The 25,964-nt window shown below is 36.8% G+C and overlaps 1 protein-coding gene across 3 annotated transcripts in view; it reads right to left on the reverse strand.

The window, feature by feature from the left end:
• The window catches only part of CTNNA3 (catenin alpha 3), a 1,953,765-nt gene that overhangs the window by 1,874,837 nt on the left and 52,964 nt on the right, over positions 1 to 25,964 (reverse strand). The window contains exon 1 of one of the 3 annotated variants that reach the window (XM_027595021.1): positions 24,186 to 24,351. The exons of 1 other annotated variant lie outside the window; for it this stretch is intronic. The gene's annotated coding sequence lies outside the window, so the exon portion shown is untranslated. Of the gene's footprint in view, positions 1 to 3,615; positions 3,704 to 24,185; positions 24,352 to 25,964 lie in introns of those variants that run through there. One more of the 3 variants, XM_027595027.1, reaches the window with a different exon arrangement.

Below are 25,964 nucleotides of genomic sequence, written 5' to 3' on the forward strand. Positions count from 1 at the left end.
ATGCAAAGGTTTCTTAGATACAACCACCAAAAGCATGATTCATGAAAGAATATATTGATAAACTTAACTTCAACAAAATTTAAAACTTTTGCTCTTTGAAAGACCATGTTAAGAAAATGATAAGGCAAGACACAGACTGGGTCACAGTATTTTTAAAACCCATATATGATAAAGATCTTGTATCCAGAAAATATAAAGAATCTGAGAAATCAATAATTACATGAAAAACAATTCAATTGTTTAAAATGGACAAAACATTTGAAAAGACACTTCACCAAAGAAGATATATAGATGGTAATTAAGCACATGAAAAATGCTCAATATCATTCGTCACTAGAGAAATGCAAATTAAAGCCACAATATATACTACTACACACCTACTAGAACAACTAAAATTAAAAAGACTACCAATACCCAAGCTAGCAAAGATGAGAAGCAACTGGAAAGCTCACACATTGCTAGTGAAAACAAAAACTGATAGTTTCCTACAAAGTTAAACGTACACCCACCAGGGCGCCTGAGTGGCTCAGTTGGTTAAGTGGCTGCCTTCGGCTCAGGCCATGATCCTGGAGTCCCGGGATCAAGTCCCACGATCAAGTCCCGCATCGGGCTCCCTGCTCAGCAGGGAGTCTGCTTCACCCTCTGACTCTCCCCCCTCTCATACTCTCTCTCTCTCATTCTCTCTCTCAAATAAATAAATAAAATCTTAAAAAAAAAAGTACACCCACCATATGACCTAGCAATTTCACTCCTTAGATATTTACCCAAGAGAAAGGAAAGCATATGTCCAGATAGAGACCTATACGCAAATGTTCATGTTGGCCTTATTCATAATAGTCAAAAACCTGAAACCTCAAATTCCATCAACAAATGAATAAGCAATTTTATAATACAATCATAACATCACACTTCATGCAAGAAAAAAGTAAACTACTGATAAAGGCAACAACATGAATATCTCTCAAAGGCATTATGCTAAATGAAAGAATCATACAAAGGAAGTTGTATGATTAACACTTACAGGACATTCTTGACCTCTCTCATACATCATTCAGTTTATTTGATGCCTTGATCCTATTTAACTTCCTGTTTTTAAAACACTTTTTATTTATTTATTTATTTTTCTTTTCTTTTTTTATTATTTTATTTATTTGACAGACAGAGATAGCAAGAGCAAGAACACAAGCAGGGGGAGTGGGAGAGGGAGAAGCAGGCTTCCCGCTGAGCAGGGAGCCCAATGTGGGGCTCAATCCCAGGACCCTGGGATCATGACCTGAATCGAAGGCAGACACTTAATGACTGAGCCACCCAGGCGCCCCTATTTATTTATTTAAGAGAGAGAGAGAGAACACAAGAGGGAGAGGCAGAGGGAAGGAGATTCTCAAGCAGACTCCACGCTGAGTGCAGAACCTGACACGGGGTTCCATCTCATAACCCTGTTATCATGACCTGAGCCGAAACCAAGAGTCAGGCGCTTAACTGACTGAGCCATCCAGGCACCCCAGCCCTATTTAACTTCGTAATAAAATCTGCTTTGCAGCTTACAAGCCTGTTTGTTGTGCAGTTTATCCCCAATGTCATTCTGTGTACCTGATGTGTTATGTGTATGACTCATAATTTTTTCTTGAAAGAACTCTAACTCAACCTGCATATGGGTTTATAGTAAAAAACTATAAAAACAAAAGCTCTGAGTATTTTCTTTGTTTTTTCACTGCCCTTTAAAAAAATTATCATTTCTTATTGATCTTGTTTTTAACAACAAAATTTTTAAAAAGGGAGCCTATTGACTGTCCGTGACTCAACATGTTAATTTGATTTCTGAAGATATCAGTAAAGGTACTTAGTAAAATTTTAACTGCGACACTTCTGTTCTTTTTCAATACTCCTGGGTGAAAGCAACGAGTTTGCAAGCTTATTCACTTACACACGCTGGGTTTAGTATGGTGTGCAGTACGGAGCCCAGAGTCTCCAACACAGTATTGTATTTTGAGTATTTAAAGATCAAAGAACATTAAAAAGTCCTGTCTCTGAACTCCCTCCTCCTAATCAACAACTTATTTCCGAGTTAGATTGATCCAGTTAATTTTGACCTAACATAAGTTGAAATTCAAGCTCAATTTATCACTAAAATGAAAGAGTTGAAAGGAATGAAAGTAGCTAATCTCATTTAAAACAATCTATTAAAAAAAATACTAGGACAAGATTCATAGATTCACACAAAATTGCCAAATATATTTTACTTTAAACATTGGCTTGGTCGTGTCTGTTTTAATACACAAATATTTTACCTTATTTAGATAAATTTTTGCTGTTTCTAAAAAACTAAACCTCTTAAATCTTTCTTCTGAATTGACAGACGGAATCTTTTTCTGCTCCTAGAACACTTGGAGCCATTCAACCCCACATAAATCAGTGTGGGGGTTAAAAGGGCAGCAGTTCTCCACTTTTTTCCCACCAAAACACAAGTGACATTTAAAGTGTATTTAATATCCACTGTCCAACATACTCTCCTCACTCCGAACTGCCACCTGCAGTAAGGAAGACAGCTGGTTTGCATGAAATATCCATGAAAGATTTCTGTAACCCTTGAATTTTCTCTCCCATCCATCTGTAATACACTAGTGTCATAAAACCATAGTCAAACTGCTGCACTTTTTTGCCTCATTCCTGACTGTTTTATATTCTCATGCTTGTTTTCCTTTCTTCTTTCACTCCACTTTTAATTTGTACTATCTTGAGTTTCCTATAGCCTTGTAAGTCACCTTAAATCCTTTCTAGAAGAAGGAATAAATAAATAATCATTTCATGTATCTGCAAAAGCAATCTCTTCTTGTTTACATCAGATAAAGCCTTAAAACTTTAACTCCTTGCTGCCTCTTAACTAATTCTCTACTGTATTGAACACAGAACTATTGAAATCCAAGTTCCTTCTTTTTTGCTTTTATCAATGTTTTGTTTGAAGATATTTAAGGCTGCACACAAAAAATACAGGAAAAATATCTATGCACAATTTAAGTTTAGAGGCCCATGACAGAAATTAATTGTTTGCACAAATAAAGACACTGCTTGCTACACAGCTTTAATGTATGAAGAATGTAAAGTTTCCAGCTCCTTGCATATATGGTTCCTCAAACAGTAATGGCTCAGTTACACAACAGGAATTTTGAAATGCTCTGATGTAATACTACTATAGCTTGGGCACTGGCACATGAGCATTTGTTTTAGCGCTATTTTACAAATCACTAATAAACACTCCAAATAGCAGAAGTGAGCCTCTGCTCAACTGAGCCTGTCTGAGTTGTTGTGAAAGAAAAAAATGTGTAAGAGAATCACATTTTTATCTAGATCTGAAATGCTAATCTGTCGAAAAAGTAGACATTTATAAAATTGGAGCTTTTATAAAGTCGATTAGAGTTTAGTGTTCTTAAAAGAAAAATTAATTATAAAAGTAATAAATGCACAGCATAGTAGCTTCTATTCATCCCACTTTATAGAAATAATGTCCTTTTATTTATTTCCCCCAAAGTTATCTAACCAAGCAACAGATAATCTATAATTATAAGATTTGCCTTACACAGCAAAATTTGATCTTAAAAAGTTTGACACTTCACTCACCTACTGCAGGACAGAGTATTGCCCATATACAGATACTAAGTCAATTGTCTAAGCAATTTCTTGTACTTAGAAATTCAGTGCCACTATTACGGCCCACAATTTGGCTTATGATGCATCTGTAAGCAAACAGCCTGACAAGCACCCTAGTGTATTTCAGGATGACTGACAGGACACAGTGGCTCAAGCAGAAAGGGGGGATGGGTGCTCTTAAAGCAATATGCCTATGAAGAGTGACATCAAACAGTAGAATCAGATTTAAAATTATATTTTTCAAATTTGCAATGAAATATTGTCCAGTATAAGCTTTTAAACATAACTTCTGTGTGCATTATATTCCCCAAACATTGTAAATTCCAAAGTAGCTTTAAGAATTTAAAACATTGAAAGAAAAATGTGAAACAGGCATGCTATATGAGACCTCCCTGAACTTATCAAACTTCTAAATTACTTAAGAATATTCCAATTATTTTAAACAGAAATTAAGTCAGGGTACCTGGAGAAAAGTAGTTCTCATCTCACCTCTAGATATCGCTCTTACAAAAGTAATTTAACTGATGAAAGTAAATTAAATATCACAGTTGCTACCAGAAATAGGGGTAGGAGAGCTATGTAGTTTGCCCCCTGCTGTTTTCCTTCCCTAAGGCCTACTTCTATGGTTAAAAAATAGATCAAAAGGAGTGCCTGGGTGGCTCAGTCGGTGGCTCAGTCAATTATGCCTCTGCCTTCTGCTCAGGTCATCATCCCAGGGTCCTGGGATGAGCCCTGTTTCAGGCTCCCCGCCCAGGGAGGAGTCTGCTTCTCTCTCCTTCTCCTTCTGCCCCTCCCCCTGCTCGTTCTCTCTCTCTCTCTCTCTCTCCTTCAAATAAATTAAATCTTTTTTAAGAAGTATATCAAAAGAGGGGTGACTGGGTGGCTCAGTCGTTAAGCGTCTGCCTTCGGCTCAGGTCGTGATCCCAGGGTTCTGGGATCGGGCCTCGCATCAGGCTCTCTGCTTGGCTGGAAGCCTGCTTCTCCCTCTCCCACTCCCCCTGCTTGTGTTCCCTCTCTCACTGTGTCTCTCTCTGTCAATAAAATCTTTAAAAAAAAAAAAAAGAAGAAGTATATCAAAAGATTAGGAAATTTCAATTATGGATATTTCCATATTAGTTTCACTTCAGAAAATATTTAAGTGATACACTGGCTTCAGTCCTCACATATATAATTTTTCCTATATTATTTCACAATATTCTGTACTGCTCAATCCTTTTTTATAGCAATCAGCTCTATTAAAAAAAAAAAAAAAAAGAGGCTACTCATTTTTAAACACAATCCCTAACTTAGCCGGCAGAGGGTATCATTTGATTCTGAAAGCCCAACGTATCACATCCAATGACATTTATTTTTATACTTGAACTATCAACTGGGACACACCATCTGAACCTTCCTTATTAAATGTGTTTAGAAACGTCCCATTTTATTTTGCCCATATAAATTTGACTTTCATATAGCCCATATTAATGTTTAATACTTATCTGTGACAAAGTCTACCATTATTTCTTCCTCTATCAGCTCAATCAGATGCATCCTTATGGTAGTGAAAGAAAGGTTAAGAAGTAACAGAATTTGGTTCAATGATCAATGACTTTCCACAACCCTAGATTTTTCGGGGCGGGGGGAAGCAAACAAAGGAACAAAAACCCCGCCTAAAGATTCCAAGTTCCATTAGAAAATCCAAAACAAATGCCAAAGAAAATAAAACTACACTACAATACAAAATAATTTCTCTTCAAAATTACATATATATTTGTAAACTGTTTAATATTTTCTAAATGCTTTGCTTGCTATTTGCTATTTGTCCATTATATATTAGGAGCTACAGGCTAATTTTAGAAGGCAGGGTTCCTGTTTTCATAGCATTATTATATTTCTCATGAGCATACAATGTTATGACTAACAAAGTCCTCATACAAGCTACAAATTCCTTATTTTACAACTTCAATTTGGAAAAGCATGAACACTGATTTGCCTGATTTATTCTGAAAATAAAGATTTTACCATCTAAATAGCCAAAATTATTAACTACCACAAATTTATCTTGACTGAAGATAAAAATTTTCTTTTTTTAAAATTTTTTATTGATATGTTAATCACCATATATTACATCATTAGTTTTTGATGTAGTGTTCCATGATTCATTGTACATAACACCCAGTGCTCCACGCAGAATGTGCCCTCTTTAATACCCATCACCAGGCTAACCCATCCCCCCACCCCCTCCCCTCTAGAACCCCCAGTTTGTTTTTCAGAGTCCATCGTCTCTAATAGTTCGTCTCCCCCTCTGACTTACTCCCCTTCATTCTTCCCCTCCTACTATCTTCTTCTTTTTTTTTCTTAACATATATTGCATTATTTGTTTCAAAAGTACAGGAAGATAAAAATTTTCTATGCTTCTCTGAAGCTATTATCACAAACATTAAGTTTACTAAGTTAACTTGGCAAAAATAAAACAGATCTAAAGGCCCAAAGAATGATCTCTCTTTTCACGCTCCCAGACTTCCACTAATGACACATCCTTTATGCTCAAGTATTAAATTTTCCAGAGAAAAGAAATAATCATTCTCTTCCTCAATTGTGATTCAAAATAGGAAATTATAGCTTCTTTTCCTTTAAAAGAAAATTACATTTCTGATATTTAAAGCAAGTGTTGAGTTCCTCACTCTATAAAATCATTTTTAATAACTGGATGTGACAGTTTCTTTCCTCACATAATAACTAATGGTAGCCATGTAAAAATCATCTTTTACACTTGGAAATAAAGTATAACATCTCTTCAATTGCTACAGATTCTTTCAGGAAATTTTGTTTTTGAACTGATACATTCTCTATAATATAAAAGAGATACTTAGAATTATTTCTCAATTTAACTTATAAGATATGCCTCCATAAGAAAACTGAAAAGTCAGTTTTGCAAGTAATTTGCTCATCCTTTTTGCCAACCATCCAAAAAATCTAAAAACATCCAATTTTAGAATATACAGATAACTTTTTTGTTTTCATCTAACTACTTAATTCCACTTTACTTTCCAACTGTGAGTTTGGTTCCTGACACAGGCTCTCCTGAAGTATGTTTCATTCAGCAATTTTTGGTTTCCCCAGGTGCCTTAAGAACCTACATCTAAAGACCTTGTTAGTCTCAATTCTATTTGTGGCTAAAAAATATTTTTAAACAACAATGCATGGGGTGAGGGGAATAGACACTATTTAAAATAATCCTTCTTACTTTAAGCAAAAATGCCTCCGTACATTTTATGTTCTATTTGAATTTTCAATACAATTTTTCAATACACTTTTTATATTTAATTTTATTTTTGTGGGTTTTTTTAATATATTTCAATTTAAATTGAAAACTACTTACTATTTCCCTAAACTACAGCAGTGGGCTCATAACAAATAATAGTCACGCCAATGAGCAAGCTCTGACTCTGACATACATTAGGTATGATGAGTTTGAGGTCTGAGAGGCATGTGCAAATGGGTTATGTCCCATGGGCAGCTGACACACAGAATCCTGAAGCTCAGGAGAAAAGTCAAGCCTAGAAATATAGATATGGTAACCATGCATCCATGTTACACTCTAAACCATGAGACTACATGAGCTCTTCCAAGGTTCAGCGGAGAGGAAGATAAAGCAGCCAAGGATAGTACTCTGCAAAACAAGTACCCACTAGGAATAGGAAGAGAAGGAGAGAAATGAAAAGAACAGACAGAAACACAAGAAAACTGGGTTCAAATTCAAGCTCTACTTCACTCTGCTTTGCCCATGTCTATGTTGATCCCTTTTACCCTGTTTTTCCCGTGTTGTGAAATGAGACCTACAAAGTGGCTATGAAGGAGAATTGCTTATAAAAATTACCCATATAATTTAATGGAGTGCTACGTACAGTGCTAAATAATTCACCAATTAGTCACTGTTATTATGTGGAAAGATACTTTTCTCTTTGTGGAATTCTACTTTTCCAAGGCAAAAATGCCATTGAATTTTAGAAGGCTGCTGAGAGGTAGCAAACAAATTGCCTATCTGATTTAAAAATGGATGAAGAGTCATTAAGTCCACACATTTTTATTTAGCAATTGAATTCATTTCACCAAGGGAAGTAATCTTCCCTTGTAGATATCCATGATAATAATTTATAATTAGGTAATAAGGAAACATATTATACAATGGAAGAGCTTAAGATTTGCTTCCAAAGTTTTAACAAATGCTTAATAGAGAAAATGAAAGATACACTAACACAGGGGCGCCTGGGTGGCTCAGTCATTAAGCGTCTGCCTTCAGCTCAGGTCATGATCCCAGGGTCCTGGGATTGAGTCCTGCTCAGCGGGGAGCCTGCTTCTCCCTCTCCCACTCCCCCTGCTTGTGTTCCCTCTCTCTCTGTGTCTCTCTCTGTCAAATAAACAAAATCTTTAAAAAAAAAAAAAGATACACTAACACAATTAATAACTGACCTATGTTTATTTAGAGGTTTAGATACGGGATGGTGAAAGGACAGAATACTGAACTAAAAGCAAAAGAATGACAGTAAGTAAAAAATAGAAACCTCTAGTGTCTTGTTCCCACATAAGACTTACAGAATCATGCCAACAGGCTTCATTCCAGAGCAGACAGCCAGTCACTCGCCGAGGCTGCATTAGAGCGAAGGGAAGGAAATCCTTTCTCCCACTCTGCTTCCGAAGATAATAACAGAAAACTAGAGAATGATGGATTTCACTACCAAGAGGCCATGTTTATATTATTCATGTCCCCCATGGCTCTCTAAAAGTCAAGTCTACTAATCTTGCATTATAGAGCAAAAGAAATATATGTACAAAGACAAGCAATTTTGCAAAACTCATAATATCCCTAAATTGTCTAAAGAATACCTGCTATACTCACTAAACAAACTATAACATCATTCCTATCCGACCTCAAATTGTACTGAATAGAATAAAGCTCACCACAGGTAAGGTAAAATAATTAAACTCAGTCATAAGCACAGTGATTCACATTTCTTCAATTCTAAATAATAACCATGCCCAACAGACTGAGTAACTCACACACACATGCCCCAAACCATCCCAGCCTTTTCTGTCCTGGATCTTGAAAGAACAGAATTAGATTGACACAATCAATCATGATCCTTAGATAAAGTTCAACTGATGGAACCAGTCTGTGAAAAGCCTGTTTTATTTTATTTTTTGTTGTCATAGTCTATATCCCTTGCTTCAGTTCCATTCCACTCCTCCCTTCCTATAGGCATCCACTGCGTAATAGTTAATGGATGCCCTTTTGGTCAACTTTCCGTAACTCTTTTGATGTACATCTTTATAATGATATATACTTTTCAAATTTACACAAACAGTATTGTACTTCCTCTCTCTACTTCCCTCTGTTTCTGTAATCTCTCTGTTTCTGTCTCTGTCTCTATTTCTGTCCCCTCCCCTTTGTTTTTCTGTTTCTGTCTGTCTCTCTCTGTCTCCTCCTGCCCCAACATTATGTTTTCATGGTCTATCATGTTGAACTATATATATGTGTGTGTAAAAATATATATATATACATATATGGTAAATACCACAGGTTAGCTCAAGCAACACATAGTCCAACTCTCCCTAGCCTTTCACAGTAATGGAAGCAGGACATGAGATCTCCCAGACTTCTCTACAACTCAGAATGGCATGTGACAGAATTCTGGCCAATGAAGTGACAGCAGATGTCTGCTGAGATGTCTTCTGGCAAAGCTTTTTCTTTCCCTATAAAAAGGGAATCAGATAATATTGCTATGATCCTTGGCCTCTCCTTCTCCTATCTCTGGTATGATGCCTGGACATAAAGCAGTGTTACTGCAAAGCTGAAGAGGAAAGATGACAGGCAAAACTATAGAAAGAGCTCAGGTCCTTGATGTCATCAGCTCTGAACTTCTTACCTACAGATTTCTTGTTATTTGAGAAAAATTAGTTCCCAATCAATATAATTCATTTAGTTTATTTTCCATTTATAGCATTCTATCAGATGCATTTATAATGTATTTTATCTGTCCATATCCCTATTCAAGAACATTTAGGTAATATCCAACTCTTTGCTATAGGAAACAATGCTAGAATAAATATTTTCATACATGCTTCTTTGTATACACATGCAAGAGTCCCTCTAATGTATACACTCTGTTATGGGCTGAATTGCATCCTCCCCACAATTCATGTCTGTAATTCTAACTCCCTATTCTTTAGAATATAACTGTATATAGAAATAGGGCCTTTGCATCGACAGATGAATGGATAAAGAAGATGTGGTATATATACACAATGGAATATTATGCAGCCATCAAAGGGAATGAGATCTTGCCATTTGCAACGACGTGGATGGAACTGGAGGGTGTTATGCTGAGTGAAATAAGTCAATCAGAGAAAGACATGTATCACATGACCTCACTGATATGAGGAATTCTTAATCTCAGGAAAGAAACTGAGTGTTACTGGAGTGGTTGGGGGTGGGAGGGATGGGGTGGCTGGGTGATAGATATTGGGGAGGGTATGTGCTATGGTGAGCGCTGTGAATTGTGCAAGACTGTTGAATCACAGATCTGTACTTCTGAAACAAATAACGCAACATATTTTAAGAAAAAAAGAAAAAGAAGAAGATAACAGGAGAGGAAGAAAAGGGGAGTATGTCAGAGGGGGAGACGAACCATGAGAGATGATGGACTCTGAAAAACAAACTGAGGGTTCTAGAGGGGAGGGGGGTAGGGGGATGGGTTAGCCTGGTGATGGGTATTGAGGAGGGCACGTTCTGCATGGAGCACTGGGTGTTATGAACAAACAATGAATCATGGAACACTGCACCAAAAACTAATGATGTAATATATGGTGATTAACATAACAATAAAAAATTTAAAGAAAAAAAAGAAATAGGGCCTTTGAAGATGTGATTAAGTTAAAATGAGGCCATTAGGGTGGGCCCTAATCCAATATGATTGGTGTGCTAGGACAGAGACACCCAAAGGGGGGTAATCATGTTGAGGATATAGCAAGAAATAGCCATCTATAAGCCAAGAAGAGAGGCCTCAGGAGAAACCAAACTTGCCAACACCTTGATCTTGGACTTCTAGCCTTTAGACTATGCGAAAATAAATTTCTATTGTTAAAGCCACCCAGTCTTTGATACTTTGTAATGGCGGCCCTAGCAAACTAATACAATTCAGAAGTAGAATTTCTGGGTCAGAATGTATTTGAGCAATTTCAACAAATATTACCAAACTGGTCTCCAAAATAACATGACCAGAAGAACATGTGGGTTCACATGTTCCCATCTCCTCCAGTGCACAAGATATTGCATGACATTTCAACTTCTGCCAACACAGGAAGTACAAAATGGACCTCATTATTGTTTTAACTTAATTGCATTTTTGATTACCAATGTCATTGGTGATCTGTTTTTGGTTGACTAGACAGCCATTCACGTATCCCTTCTGTGAATTGCTTACCTGTACTTTTTACCCATTTTTCTCCTAGGTTGCCTTTTTTTCCTCACTGATTTCTAAGAATTCTCTACATATTCTATATATAATATTTTGTCAGTGATACTCCTTGAAAATATACTCTCCCGGCTTAATATGTCTCTCTTTGTATCCATGAACATTCTACCATCTGTATATGAAAGTTCCATTTGTTTCACATCTTTACAGATACTAGGTTATTACCATACATTAATTTTTACCAATATAATAGGTATGATAAGGTATCCCATCATTACTTTAATCTGTATTTACCTAATAACTAGTGAAACAAGCTAAATATCTTTTATCTATTGGTCATTCCAATATTCTCTTCTGTTAATTACTTTTCCCCTTATCATTGACCCATTTCTCTATTGTTCTTTTCCTTATTAATTTTTTAAGAATTCTTTATAAAATCTGGGGTGCCTGGGTGTCTCAGCCAGTTAAGCATCTGCCTTTGGCTCAGGTCGTGATCCCAGGGTCCTGGGATTGAGTCCTATATCAGGCTCCCTGCTCAGTGGGGAGTCTGCTTCTCCCTCTCCCTCTTCCTGCTCATGCCCTCTCTCACTTACTCTCTCTCTCAAATAAATAAATAAAATCTTTAAAAAAAAGAATTCTTTATAAAATCTTATACTAAATCATTTTTGTGTAATGGTCTATGAGTTGCTATTCCCATAATAATACTACATAACAAAACACCCTAAATCTCAGTGGCACAAAACAACATTTATTTTCTCTTGTGCATTTTTAGGTTGGCTGGTAGTTAGCTTGGCTAATCCAAGATGGGCCTGGCTGGGCTTACTCCAAGATGCAGTTTTGGAATCCAAATCTGTTGTACATGTTTCTCATCCTTCTTGGACAAGTAGACTACCAGGAGCATGTTCTTCCCATGGCAACAGTGAAAATACAAGAAGGGCAAGTGGAAAAATACAAACTAAAACTACTTCCCAATTGCCAGACTGACAGGGAGTCCAGTATCTCTCTTATCCCTCAAATTGTTCAAGAACTCCAGGGGCCTCTTGACCCCCATATCTCAGAGACAGAAAACTAGAGAATATGATTAGAATACAAGTGGGCCCTGTTGAAGGCTGCTAGTGTTCTGCTCCCAGCACACAGCCAACTGATGAAAACTGATCCCCTGAAGTCCAGTGTGACCTTTTTGCCTGCTGCACTCTTGCCTTTGCTGCTACAATTACTGACATTAGCCACAGTGATTCTTCAAGAAAGAACGAGATTGCTCCCTCAGAGGTATGGCATGACATCCACGCTTACAGCTTCAGTTTACCAAACTGCCTCCTTCTGCCTCCAATCACTCACAAGCCCAAACAGCCTCTCCCCCCAGGTAATGCAGGCCACAAAAAGGATTTTAGTTTAAGGTCTTTCATGTTTTTTCTTACTACATCGTTTCTTATCCAGGACCAGTTCAATGAATTAAAAAGTTTCTAGTAATAAACACACTATTAAAGAAGGAAGTCCAGGTCTTCATTCTTTTCCTCTCTGAAGGCCCCCAGACTCTACAAATTTCACCTCCAAGTAGAGGATCAAATAATAGGAATAAGAGAATAGTTGCCCCAGTGGAAGGGCGCCTGGGTGGCTCAGTCACTAGGCATCTGTCTTCGGCTCAGGTCGTGATCCCAGGGTCCTGGGATCCAGCCCTGCATCGGGCTCCCTGCTCCGCGGGAAGCCTCCTTCTCCCTCTCCCACTCCCCCTCTTGTGTTCCCTCTCGCTGTGTCTCTCTCTGTCAAATAAATAAATAAAATCTTAAAAAAAAAAAGAGAAGAGTTGCCCCAATGGATATATACCTCCTGTAACCCAAAAATGTACTGAGATTTAAGAGAGAAGAGATTTAAAATTTAAGAGAGAAATTCTGTAATTCAAAGTTGATAGTGATGAAGCTCAAAGAGGATATACATATCTCACTTATGACAAACACCAAAAAATCTCATGTTTCAAAAACAAGCAGACAGAAAAAAATCCAAAATTAGAAGACTATATAACGTGACAGTAAGACAATGTCTTAAAGATACAAAGGGAAATTATTCTCAAAATAAAATTTAGAATACATGTACACTGTGCTCTCAGTGAAATACCCAACACATAAATTCTAGGACAGAAGTGATGGGGAGACAAAGTAAAATGAAAAGAAAATTGAAGTGAGAGGTCAAAATCAAAAGAAACCTAGCAAAGATTTAAAATTTTTAAAAATCAGCAAAACCAAAAAGACAAATTAACTTAAAAATCACAATTGAAGAAATCACTCCTCTCCTTTATCAGCTGCCTCTCTATCAGCAACTTCATCAAAGAGCAAAAGAAGCAAGGAATAGAACCACTGCCCTGGACTTAATTCTTACCAACAAAGAGAAATTAGTTAGTGAAGTGGAAGTGACAAGAACCTTGGGGAAAACTGAACAGATCACTTTTAGAGTTCATTACAGTCAAGGAAGAAAACACAAGGCAAAGTAAGACAAGTACTTAGATTGTTTAGCAGTTCAGAGAAAATATAAGCATGTTCCAGAGCCAGAGATCCTAAAGTGAAAGGTCAAAAAATAAAAACCACTACTGCAATCACATGAGAAAAAAAATATGGGAAAGTACATACGCAAATATAACTCAATGTGGTATACAAGGAGCTTTCTAAAGAGCTGAGATTTTTAAAGGACATACAAGAGATGAAGGAAGAAGGGAAAGGTAAGAATGAACAAATCAGTATAGTACTGGCTTATTTAAAAAATGGACTAAATCTAGGATGAGCAAAGACTTGTGAAAAACACTCAAAACAATACAAAAACTTTAGGTTGTATTTGAGAAAGAAGGACAGAAAGGTACAACTGCTGGCCCTCCACTCCCAGACAGTTCATGATCTTGACAAATAACAGAGAGGAAGGAAAATTATAATATTTTGCATTTGCTTTCAACCTGTCTACCAAGGAAAATGCCCTTTACAACAGAAAGATTGTGCCAACAGTCTTGAGAATAAATTAATAAACGAGACAAAAGACAATGAAGGAATGTTTAACTGTTTAGATCAATGTCCATTTCCAGGTGTAGTCTATTGACCAGGGTTTCTCATTCTCACACTACTGACATTTTGGGCTGGATAATTCTTTGTTGTAGGGGGCTGTCCTGTGGGTTGTAGGATATTTAGCAGCATCCCTGGCCTCTACCCATTAAACACCAATAGCACCAGCCTCCCGGTTGTGACAACCAAAAATGTCTCCAGACTTTGCCAAATGTCCCCTGGGGAGCAAAAGTACCCTGGGGTGAGAACCACTATATTACAGAGCAGTGAAAAATTTGCATGTATCATCACAGAATTATTGTTTGCATCTTTGAGTAAACATGGCATTGAGAACTGACAGATGTTGTCCCATATATCAGAAAGGAAGGCTCTATACCCTATGACCCAGCAATTGCACTACTGGGTATTTACCCCAAAGATACAAATGTAGTGATCTGAAGGGGTACGTGGCACCCCAATGTTTATAGCAGCAATGTCCACAATAGCCAAACTATGGAAAGAGCTAAGATGTGCATCGATAGATGAATGGATAAAGAAGATGGGAGATATATATATATATATAGACATATATATATACACACATATATATATATAATGGAATATTATGCAGCTATCAAAAAAAACCCGAAATCTTGCCATTTGCAATGATGTGGATGGAACTAGAGGGTATTATGCTAAGCTAAATATGTCAATCAGAGAAAGATAAGTATCATATGATCTCACTGATACAAGGAATTCTTAATCTCAGGAAACAAACTGAGGGTTGCTGGGGTGGTGGGGGGTCGGAGAGATAGGGTGGCTGGGTGATGGACATTGGGGAAGGATATGTGCTATGGTGAGCACTGTGAATTGTGTAAGACTGTTGAATCACAGACCTGTACCTCTGAAACAAATAATACATTATATGTTAAAAAAAAAAAAAAAGTAAGAAGGGAAAAATGAAGGGGAGGGAATCAGAGGGGGAGATGAACCATGAGAGACTACAGACTCTGAGAAACAAACTGAGGGCTTTAGAGGGGAGGGGGTTGGGGAGGGATGGGTTAGCCCGGTGATGGGTATTAAGGAGGGCACGTATTGAACGGAGCACTGGGTGTTATATGCAAACAATGAATCATGGATCACTACATCAAAAACTAATGATGTAATGTATGGTGACTAACATAACATAATAAACCAAAATTAAAAAGAAGGGGGGGGCGCCTGGGTGGCTCAGTTGTTAAGCGTCTGCCTTCGGCTCAGGTCATGGTCCCAGGGTCCTAGGATCGAGCCCAGCATCGGGCTCCCTGCTCAGCGGGAAGCCTGCTTCTCCCTCTCCCATTCTCCCTGCTTGTGTTCCCTCTCTCGCTGTGTGTCTCTCTCTGTGTCAAATAAATAAATAAATAAATCTTAAAAAAAAAAAAAAAAGGTAAGCTCTAAAAATTTAAAACCAGTAAATTTGATGTTGGTCCTCAACAAATTTTAACACAGTATCAAAATTTTATTAATTAGAAGAGAACAATGGTCCAATGATATCTTGGTATAGTTCATTAAGAGCCACTCATACTAACATGGTTTAATTTTCTTCTTTTTTTTTATATCATTGCTAAAGAGGGTAAATTAGCTTCATTAAAACATTGTTTTAAATCTCTTATGAAATCTTCTTTCACAAGATAAATAAAAGCTGTCTCATACATTGTTGGTCTGAGCGTATATTCGTAAAATCTTTTTTGAAGGCACTCCGGCAATATGCATAAAATTTTATATGCACAAACTTTTAGACAAAGCAATGCCACTTTTAGGAATCTGAACATGTATACGAAGATGCATGTCAAGGACTGCAGTATTGTTTGTGTTAACTAAAAAGCTAGAAACAACCTAAATGTGAATCAATTAGGGACTAGTTAAATAAACTGTCATATATTCTTTCATTGGTATGACTTTAACTGTGACCAGAGGGTCAGGAAAAGCCTTAAGAAATATACAAAATCCAACTGGATGTCATTTGCCTAGCAGTGGGAAGATACTAAAAATATTTAACCACCTCATTGCAGGCTCCAACCAGAACTTAGCCGAGAACTGAGTCTTAGAAGGCCCCTTTTGTGCCAAATGCTTGTCCTTTAATTGCTGGGTCTAAGAAAGGTCCCAGGCAAGAAGCCAAGTTGAGGAAGGCTACTAGCGGTGGGGAGAGGGGATACAAAAGTATTTCATATTTTAACAATTTGTATGGCCTTACTGGGGAATATCAGTCCTCAATCAATACAGAGAAACAACATGAAAATATTCCAGTATTAAAAAAAAAAAAAAAAGAAAGAAAATATTCCAGTATAGTGTGGGGCAATAAATCGGTTAAATTCAACCAAGTGGCAGCTATAATAAAGAGTGAAATAAATGTATGTGTACTGATACAGAATGATACATTAACTTTTTTTTTTAATTTGCACCAGAAACTGGTAGGAGTTTTTGGGGTCAGGACAGGAGGAAAATTTATTTTCATTGTACAACCCTTTGTGGCAGATGCCATAGGTCTGCTAACATACCTTCCAGCTCTGGCCCAGCTCCACTCCTCTAGAGTTCAAAAACCAAATACAGCTTGGGTTAGATTTTCAAAGGTCGCAGGCATCAGATAACTTCTGGGAAAGCTGTGGGGGGCTTCTGGTGTCCAGCCCAAGAACCCAGAATGGTAGAAGCTAGTACGTCCACAGGACTGTCTCTCAGGTACAGTTGGAGGTTTTCCCCGCCTCGTCTTTGGCTGTTTCTCTGGGTCTCCTGGAGAATCTATGAACTATCTAATGTCACTTATGAAACTCTGTAGACTGCTGCAATAAAGAACTATAGCCAAGGCATCCTTTGTTTAAAATTAAAATAAATGTGCAAGTATAACTTATTCAGTTTAAAAGTTCATTTTTATAAACATTTTTTTTAAGCATGCAAGCTGGATGGCGGTACAGTTCTGGCCTGAACACATCCGGTCAAAGAGGCAAATCCAAAATAGCTAGTCTAGAGATCTGGGTCCCAAAAGCCCATCTGAATGTTAGCGTGTCCCAACCACCAGAAAAAATGTTATACTAAAATTCATCTAGAAATGAACATTATGTGATCATATCTAGGAAAATCCTAGCAGGGCAGAAAAGAGTAAAAGAAGGATTAATCCGTCCAGGTATTAAAACATGTCATGAAATGAAATTATTTAAAAAGTAGGGATTGGAGGGCACCTGGGTGGCTCAGTCGGTTAAGTGTCTGCCTTTAGCTCAAGTCATGGTCCCAGGAATGTGGGATCCAGTCCCGCATTGGCTCTCTGCTCAGTGGGGAGCCTGTTTCTCCCTCTCCTTCTGCCCCTCCCCCTTGGTCATACTCTCTTTCTCTTTCTCTCTCTCTCAAATAAATAAAATCTTTAAAAGAAAGTAAGGATTGGAAAAAATTAGATACAAATATTACTGCAACAGAAGAAAGAGTGGGAAACAGACTATAATTATAAATTTAGCTTATGATAAAGATGGCATTTTAAATTAGCAGGAAAAAGAGTTATTCTTAAATAAATCATACTGGGTCAAATGAATAAACATTTGGATGAAAAATTAACATAAAACTGACTCCCAGCCTCACTCCTTTGCTCAAAATCAACTCCAGATGTAGCAAAGACTAAAATTCTGAAAGTATAAGTGAAATTATCTATAACACATTTATGCAGGCTAGTTGAAGCAAAAAGTCATTTAAAGGAAACACAAAACCCAGAAGTCATAAAGAAAGAGGTTTAAAATTTTGAGTACAAAAATATTTTATTTTCGGGGGTGGGAGGGATGGGGCAGCCAGGTGATAGACACTGGGGAGGGTATGTGCTATGGTGAGCGCTGTGAATTGTGCAAGACTGTTGAATCACAGATCTGTACCTCTGAAACAAACAATACATTATATGTTAAAAAAAAAAGAAGAAGAAGAAGAAGATAGCAGGAGGGAAAGAATGAAGGAGGGAAACAGAGGGGGAGATGAACCATGAGAGAGGATGGACTCTGAAAAACAAATGAGGGTTCTAGAGGGGAGGGGGGTGGGGGGATGGGTTAGCCTGGTGATGGGTATTAAAGAGGGCACATTCTGCATGGAGCACTGGATGTTATACTCAAATAATGAATCATGGAACACTACATCAAAAAAAATATTTTATTTTCTGCATTATTTAAAAATAAAACATAAAAGTCAAAAACTAAACAACAAATTGGGGGGAAATACAACATATTAAAAAGACAAAAAGCTATTTTGGAAAGATAAAAAGAAAAAATGTACAAAGAATGCAAAAAGGCAATTTATGTAAAAAGAAATACAATGGGCTAAATAATTACTTAAATATTGCTCAATCTCACTCATAACTAATTAAATGCAAATCTAAAGACAAAGATATATCATTTTTACCTATCAGGGTGTCAAAAGTGAAATTTTTGAAAGAGTATCATCAGTGTTAGTTAGAGTTGGGGAGATAAGCTCTCAGCATACAGCTAGTGGAGATGTAAACTGATATGAATTTCTTAAAGAGAAATAGGACAATAGCTTTCAAATTTTAAATTTTGCATACTCTTACCCTTTGATATTTCCAATTAAAGGTAATACTTAAGTTTTAAAGTGAGCATTTCCAAACTGGTGCAGCCACTCTAGAAAACAGTATGGAGGTTCCTCAAAAAGTTAAAAATAGAACTACCCTACCCCAGCAATTGCACTACTGGGTATTTACCCCAAAGATACAAATGCAGTGATCTGAAGGTGCACGTGCACTCCCAATGTTTATAGCAACAATGTCCACAATAGCCAAACTATGGAAAGAGCCCAAGTGTCCATCGACTGATATATATATATGAAATATTCCTCAGCCATCAAAAAGAATGAAATCTTACCATTTGCAACAATGTGGATGGAAATAGAGTACATTATGCTAAGTGAAATAAGTCAGTCAGAAAAAGGCAAATACCAATGATTTCATTCATATGTGGAACTTAAGAAACAAAATAAATGAACATATGAGAAGGGGAAAAAAAGAGAGAGAGAGAGGGAAGCAAACCATAAGAGACTCCTAACAACAGAGAACAAACAGGGTGGATGGAGGGAAGTGAGCAGGGACAGGCTAGATGGGTGATAGGTATTAAGGATGGCATTTGCTGGGTGTGTGGGTGGCTCAGTGGATTAAGCAACTGCTTCAGCTCAGGTCATGATCCCAGGGTCCTGGGATCGAGCCCTGTATCAGGCTCCCTGCTCAGCAGGGAGTCTGCTTCTTCCTCTCCCTCTGCTACTCCCCCTGCTTGTGCTCTCTCTCTGTCAAATAAATAAATATTTTTTTAAAAAAAAAAGGAAGGCATTTGTTATGAAGCACTAGATATTCTATGTAAATGATGAATCACTGAGTTCTACTTCTGAAACCAATATTCCACTATATGTTAACTAAAATTTAAATAAAAATTTGAAAATAAATAAAGTAAGCATTTCTTTAGACCCAGTAATTCTACTTCCATGAGATTAGTCATGTACGTCAAGATATAAGAACAAGGATATTCATCACAGCATAGCAACATGAAAAAACAAAAACTACCAAAAACAACAAACATCAATACAAAAATGGGCTAAATGAATTATGCTACATCCATATAAAATACCATGAAGTTGAAAAGAATGAGATAGGTCTACCTGAATTACTATGCATCTGCCTTAACTAAAGATAACAGTCCTAAGTGGGGGAGAAGGACAGGTCAATATATACAACATTATACCTTTTTATTCTTGACCTAAATTGGGATTCTGAAAAACCAGCAGCAAGAGCATAATGTATGGATACTGCATAGGCAACCAACAGTGCCTATCACAGGTTATTTGATTCTGAAAACTAGCATTCTTTTTTATCTCATATTGGGGAAAACAGAATTGCTGGATCTAACCAAAAAGCAAGTTGATCTTGCAAACTCCCATGGAAATATGACCTATGAGCTCCAGCCCTGGACTAAGACAGACACTGATACCTCTTCTGGAGAATCACAGAGAAATCTGTTTTATTTCTTACTCTCCCTTCATCCCCAGCCACAAACACACATTAGAGGTCAGGGCCTTTATTTGATTCACCAGTATCTATCCCCAGCACTAAGAATAATGTCTGCTACACAAGTCATCTAAAATGAGTGAATTAATTAATTCCAAAGCCAATACCAGAGTAGACCCCATGTAGTACTTTCGGCAATCTTGCCTCTCAGTCATTCTGAGGGTTCTCGGTGAACTAATCCAGGGCCACTTTGCATTAATACCACCTCCAGAAACCTCATCAACTGAGACCTGGTAATTCATTTATTATCTAATTAATTGTACACCTCCATCCCAATTCTTTACCCCAAATGCATAGACTGAGGAGATAAATGTTGTACAGTGTAATTTAAAGCAATGCTACTCAAAGCACAATTCTGCAATGATATAAGGAGCTTGTAAGAATGTAAATCAATGACAATTTCCTTCATCTAAAAAGTCTTGCTACAAAGTCTTAGAGCATTGATGACTTACATTCTGGTAGAAACTTCTTTTCTCCTTTCATGGACCAGTAACAGATTGAGAACTGATCATATGTTGAATACAGCTAATATAAAGTAGGGCCTAAAGTGCTCAAGTTCCACTACTTGAGGACCTTTCTTTGCACTAAACATTGCCTTCTCCATCACATCTATTTCCCCACTGATGGAGGGACCTGAAGCAGCACAAGTATACTGGTTAGGATAATGAAGACAGGAAAAAGAGGTGGGAGTGGGGGTGCCAAGTAAATTTGACCTAATTTACAATTTAGCACATAGGAACTGAAAATAATTTCTCAAACCATGGAAGTTAGTGATTAAATTGGTAGCAAATAAAATTGGCTGTGTTTAGGCACCAATAACATAGTTAAAAACAGTAATTAAGCATGTGAAAATTATGTGCAATAGCTAATAGTCCTGTTCACTTTCAAAAATTCTGTAGTCTCAATTATCAGCCACTTTCCATTAGATCTGCAACTTGACTAAACTCAGGAGTTCCACCCCACGGTACCATGTCACTTAAAATTCAGTAACCAAACAAAAATCTGAAAAATCATGCTTTTTGAGTCTCTAGACTAACATTCCCATGAGCCAACGACCCATAAGTAAACACTATTTAAGTCTTCATTACAAAGCACATAAGTTTCTCTTCAGGCGAGACTGAACCGCCAACTTCTCAAATCTTAATCCCTCTATCCCAGAGGAAGAATAAAAACACACCAACAGAAGTTGATAGGAATTAGAGAAGGGAACTCCCATCCTTCCATAGCTTTGGTCTTCCTCTAAATATCACTGCAAAAGAAAACTTCACAATTAAAAAAACTTTTAATACAGGCAAAAACATATCCTTTAAGAATTCACAACCCTATACCTCACCTCACCTCACCTCCCACCAATTAATACTGATATCTCTATTCTCTCTACTTTTATTTCTCTGGACAGCCACCCCCTCTAAAAATCAAATAGTTTTACTGACCTCCAATTCCTTGGCTTTTTCCCTTCAATATAGTCTATTTCTACAACCATAACTCCCAAATTCAACAATAACAAAATTAAAACTTCATCTCTTCCCTGACTCCAACTCTAGCCATGTCCTATTCCATTCTCATGTTTCCCTAAGCAGAAAAACCCAACTGAATTTCTGCTCTTGTATATGCCCTCTATCCTTTTTCTTTCACCATGCTGCCCATAATTTTCTCCAATACTTCTAATTTCTCCCAACGTTTATCATAACTAAAGTATTTATCCTTCTTAATTCTATTTCTTTGTCACAGTTGGATCATAAAATTTATATAAATCAGAATTATGTATAGATGGTCCTCTAACAGAAGTCATTTATAATTTCTATTGTTCTAAGTCCAAAATAATATGATCAATAACAGTGTCAGCTGGTTTCCGGCAGAGCTGAAGCATTTTCCTCACATGTAGCTTTGTTGATATCTGTAAAGTTGATAAGTTGAAATTTTGTAAATAGAGGGGACTCTGTCCTTCCAAACACTTAGTACATTGCTATCTACATACCTGATAACAATGTTTTTACATATCAGAGACATTCAATAAATACATCATTTGGAAGACAAGGAGTTTAACAAGGCCTTAAAACACAACACGTCTTCTTAAAAATCACCACCTTTGTCTTCAACTCAAATGCCCTTTAATCTGAGTCCACATTTAAGAATATAGCTTGAAGAATCAGACCTATAAATATAGAGAACAAACTGATGGTTGCTGGGGCGGGTAGGGGGGAAATGGGCAAAATGGGCAAAATGGGCAAAAAGGAGTGAGAGATACAGGCTTCCAGTTATGAAATGAATAAGTCATGGGAGTAAAAAAGCACAGCATAGGGAATATAATCGATGATATAATAGCATCGTATGGTGGCAGTAGCTACACTTGTGGTGAGCATAACATATAGAGATATTTAACCACTATGTTGTACACCCGAAACTCACGTAACATTGTGTGTCAACTATACTCAAATAAAAAAAATTTTTTTAAAGAATACAGCTTAAAGAAATGATCTTCAAAATAAATACACAAAGATATTTACCACAGCACTTAGGTATTCAACGATAATTAATAAAATTATATCCATTAACTTGGAAAAATGTTACACAGCAATTTAAAATGACATCTATGTAAAATAAGGAATATACATGGAAAATGTTTTGGTATAATGTTAAATGTAAAAGCAAGGTCCCAAATTTTATCTACAGTATTACTGCAATTCATTTTAAAGCCATGCAGAGAAAAAAGACTAAAAGGAAATACACCAACGAGATTACAGGTAATTTTTTTTCTGTGCTTTCAAAATTCCTATAATTCCTACAATTCCTTCAAATTTCTATGCTCATACTACTTTTAAGATGAAAAGAAAATAAGTTTTACTATAAAATCCCAATATTTTCCTCAAATAAGAAGGAAGATACAAACTATGTATAGGAGGGTAACAAAATAGCTGTGTCTACACTCTCTGTATTTTGGATGTATCCATTTAACAAATTTGTCCTTTGCTAATACTTAGGTCATTTTTTATAGTGGATGATGAAATTTTAACAGCACATCCAAATATGCCATTCAAATTTAATTGCTGATAATCCACATCTCCAAATCGCAACTATTCTCAATATGCTGAGCTTTCATTCTGTCTAAATAAGCTAACCACAAACCCAGAAGCAAAGCTAATTTGAAATCCTATTTTTCATACTTGTGTGTTCTAAGAAAATCACTGGATTTCATGTATCTTCAAAGACATTCTAACAGGCTTTCTTAGTGGTGTATATCGGTGACTCAAAACCTGTACAATCAATGACTTTCCTGATGCCTTAACAATTTCTTCTGGTTTCTATTTGAACTCATTCCTTCCAGTTCTGTCCCTCAGTGCAACTGAGAGCAACTGTTCAGTCACTAAGACCCCATCAAACAGTGACCTTCTCTTTACATTACTGAAGACTACATCTTACATAACGTGATTTTTATTTGATTATAGATGGTGGTAAACAGTTCTGAGAGAACTCAACCTCTTAATATTACTGCCAACTATAAAACAAGTACATGAGACAAATATTAAATTCAGGAATTACTTCTTTTGCCACTATCTCATTTGAAAAATTTTCTATTTACTGTGAACAAGCTTTTGGTTGAAAGTAAAATCCCTTCAAACATTTTCTATCTTTGCTTCCTTTTGCCCCAGCCCCATGCCCAAGCACAAGCATCCAGGCCGTATCTTATCTCTTCCTGCACAGCATTGCAATCGGCTTTTTATAGCCAGAAACTCTCTGAATGCAAAGCACGACCTTGGCTACTAGCTTCCCCTAGTTCAAAAGTTATTTATAACTTTAAAATTAGCATGAAAGCCTACATTTCTCATCATAACTATTCAAAACATTCCCAGATTATATAACAATGTAATGTGCTTTAATTCAGAAGGAAACTCCACATTTTAAGCCTACGATCTATAACTAAGGCAGAGCAATTCAACGCAGAAACAAGAATGTACTAAGTCCAGCTCTTCTCTTTACAGACTTGACTCTTACCTTTCTGTTGCTTTCTATAAAGTAAATGTTTTAAAAATTCAGCTCTTGTAGGGAATTTTCCAAAAAGAGTTTTGGGTGGGGCAGGGGAAGAAGACGCCGATGACTTCTTAGAGTTACCGAGTACCAAATTAAGAGGCAGTGGTAGTGGGGCAGTCACTTTAGCTGAGCGTCATTCACCCAGGATAAGAAAGAAAGGGGAGGTTACAGACCAGGGTGGGTGGTATCTAATCCTGAACTGCTAGTCACTGACCTCACTGACAACTTGTTACTGAAAATACTTCGGTGAAAAAGGCCAGACACATACTTTGCCTAGAGATCGACAAACATAGCTGTCGGGAAGCTCTGAATAAGTTAGACTTGCATTTCTCTAGTCCCTTCCCAAAATAAGGACTTCTTTATATCTAATTAAAGCTGAGCGCTAGAATTATGGAGAGTGAAAAAATGATAAAGCAGGGATAACAGGAGTCCAGGAAATCCACATATCAAAAGATCAATTATGTAAAATTCAGTGTCTTCAATACCACAGGACAATGTGACACATGTGAGATAGTGTTTTTCTTCTGAAGTCTTGCCTCTCTCACACACCTGCCCCACGTATCACATACTCTGTTCCCAGAGTTTATGTAATGCCACATAATTATCAGTAAGACATGTACAGTGAAGATTTACCAACAGCTCCACAGGTGAAACCATTGTTAAAGTTACCCAAAAAAGTCTTCAACAAAATTTCTTACCTCTGTGGCTGTTCTTTTTCATAGTTCCTCTTCTCTTTTTTTGATATCCTTTTTCCTCGATGCCCTATCATTCACCGGAATAAATCTGGCATATCCCTGCCTTATGCTTTATCATTTCATCAGATCCTTGACTCCCCACTTGAACTCATTTCCTTACACATTTCCTTACACATTAACGCTTCTGCAACTTTCTCCCAACAGCTTCTAAAACAACAGGTAGTAACTGTCCCTTAAAAAAGAACTACTCCACTGTACGTTAACTATACTGGAATTGAAATTTTTCTAATTACATACTTAATAAGTAAATAAAAGAGCTACTCACTTGAGTTTGGGCATTCTTGTTCTTAAAAAGTTGAATTCATACTGTATGGTGACTAACATAATAAAAAAAAAAGACGGATGTTAGAAGAAAAAAAGTAAAAGGAAAAAAAGAAGAAAAGCTGAATTCAAAATAAAGTCAAAAAAATAATTTAAAAAATAAAAATAAAAAGGAAGCGTTTGTGTATTAGCTCCACAGACACTCTTAGAACAAGTATTAGGGAAACGAGCGAAAAAACGAGCGAAAAGGCAGGGTCTGGGGACCGTCAGAGAGAATCAACAATGAAAGGAGCTTAATTTTATATGATTTCTAGGGAAATCTGCAAATAACTATTTTTATGTAGCTTCCTTTAAAATGTGCATAATTGGCGTTACATTTATCTAAAGGTTCTTAGTTGCCGACATACTGTCCTCCCAGATTTTTTTTAAAGCAGCTTTTTTTCCCCTGGAGAATCTAGCAATAGCCTCTTTTCACACTGAAAACAAAGAGTAAGTTTTATGTCTCTCAATCCATCTTTTCTTGAATAAAGAATTCACTTGACACTTGCAAAATAGAAGTTTTTGTTTTAGAGCTTTAATAATGAATGTTTTCCAAACCCAGACTGTTGAACTGAACCCAAGATAAAATATCCAAATTCTATTATGAGCCACTCTGCCCCCACCATAAAACCACAAATAAGTTACTTACCTGCTCTGTACCTCTCTTTTCCATCTGCAAAATGGAAAT

This window comes from Zalophus californianus, chromosome 15, assembly GCF_009762305.2.
Source record: "Zalophus californianus isolate mZalCal1 chromosome 15, mZalCal1.pri.v2, whole genome shotgun sequence".
Taxonomy (NCBI): Eukaryota; Metazoa; Chordata; class Mammalia; order Carnivora; family Otariidae; genus Zalophus; species Zalophus californianus.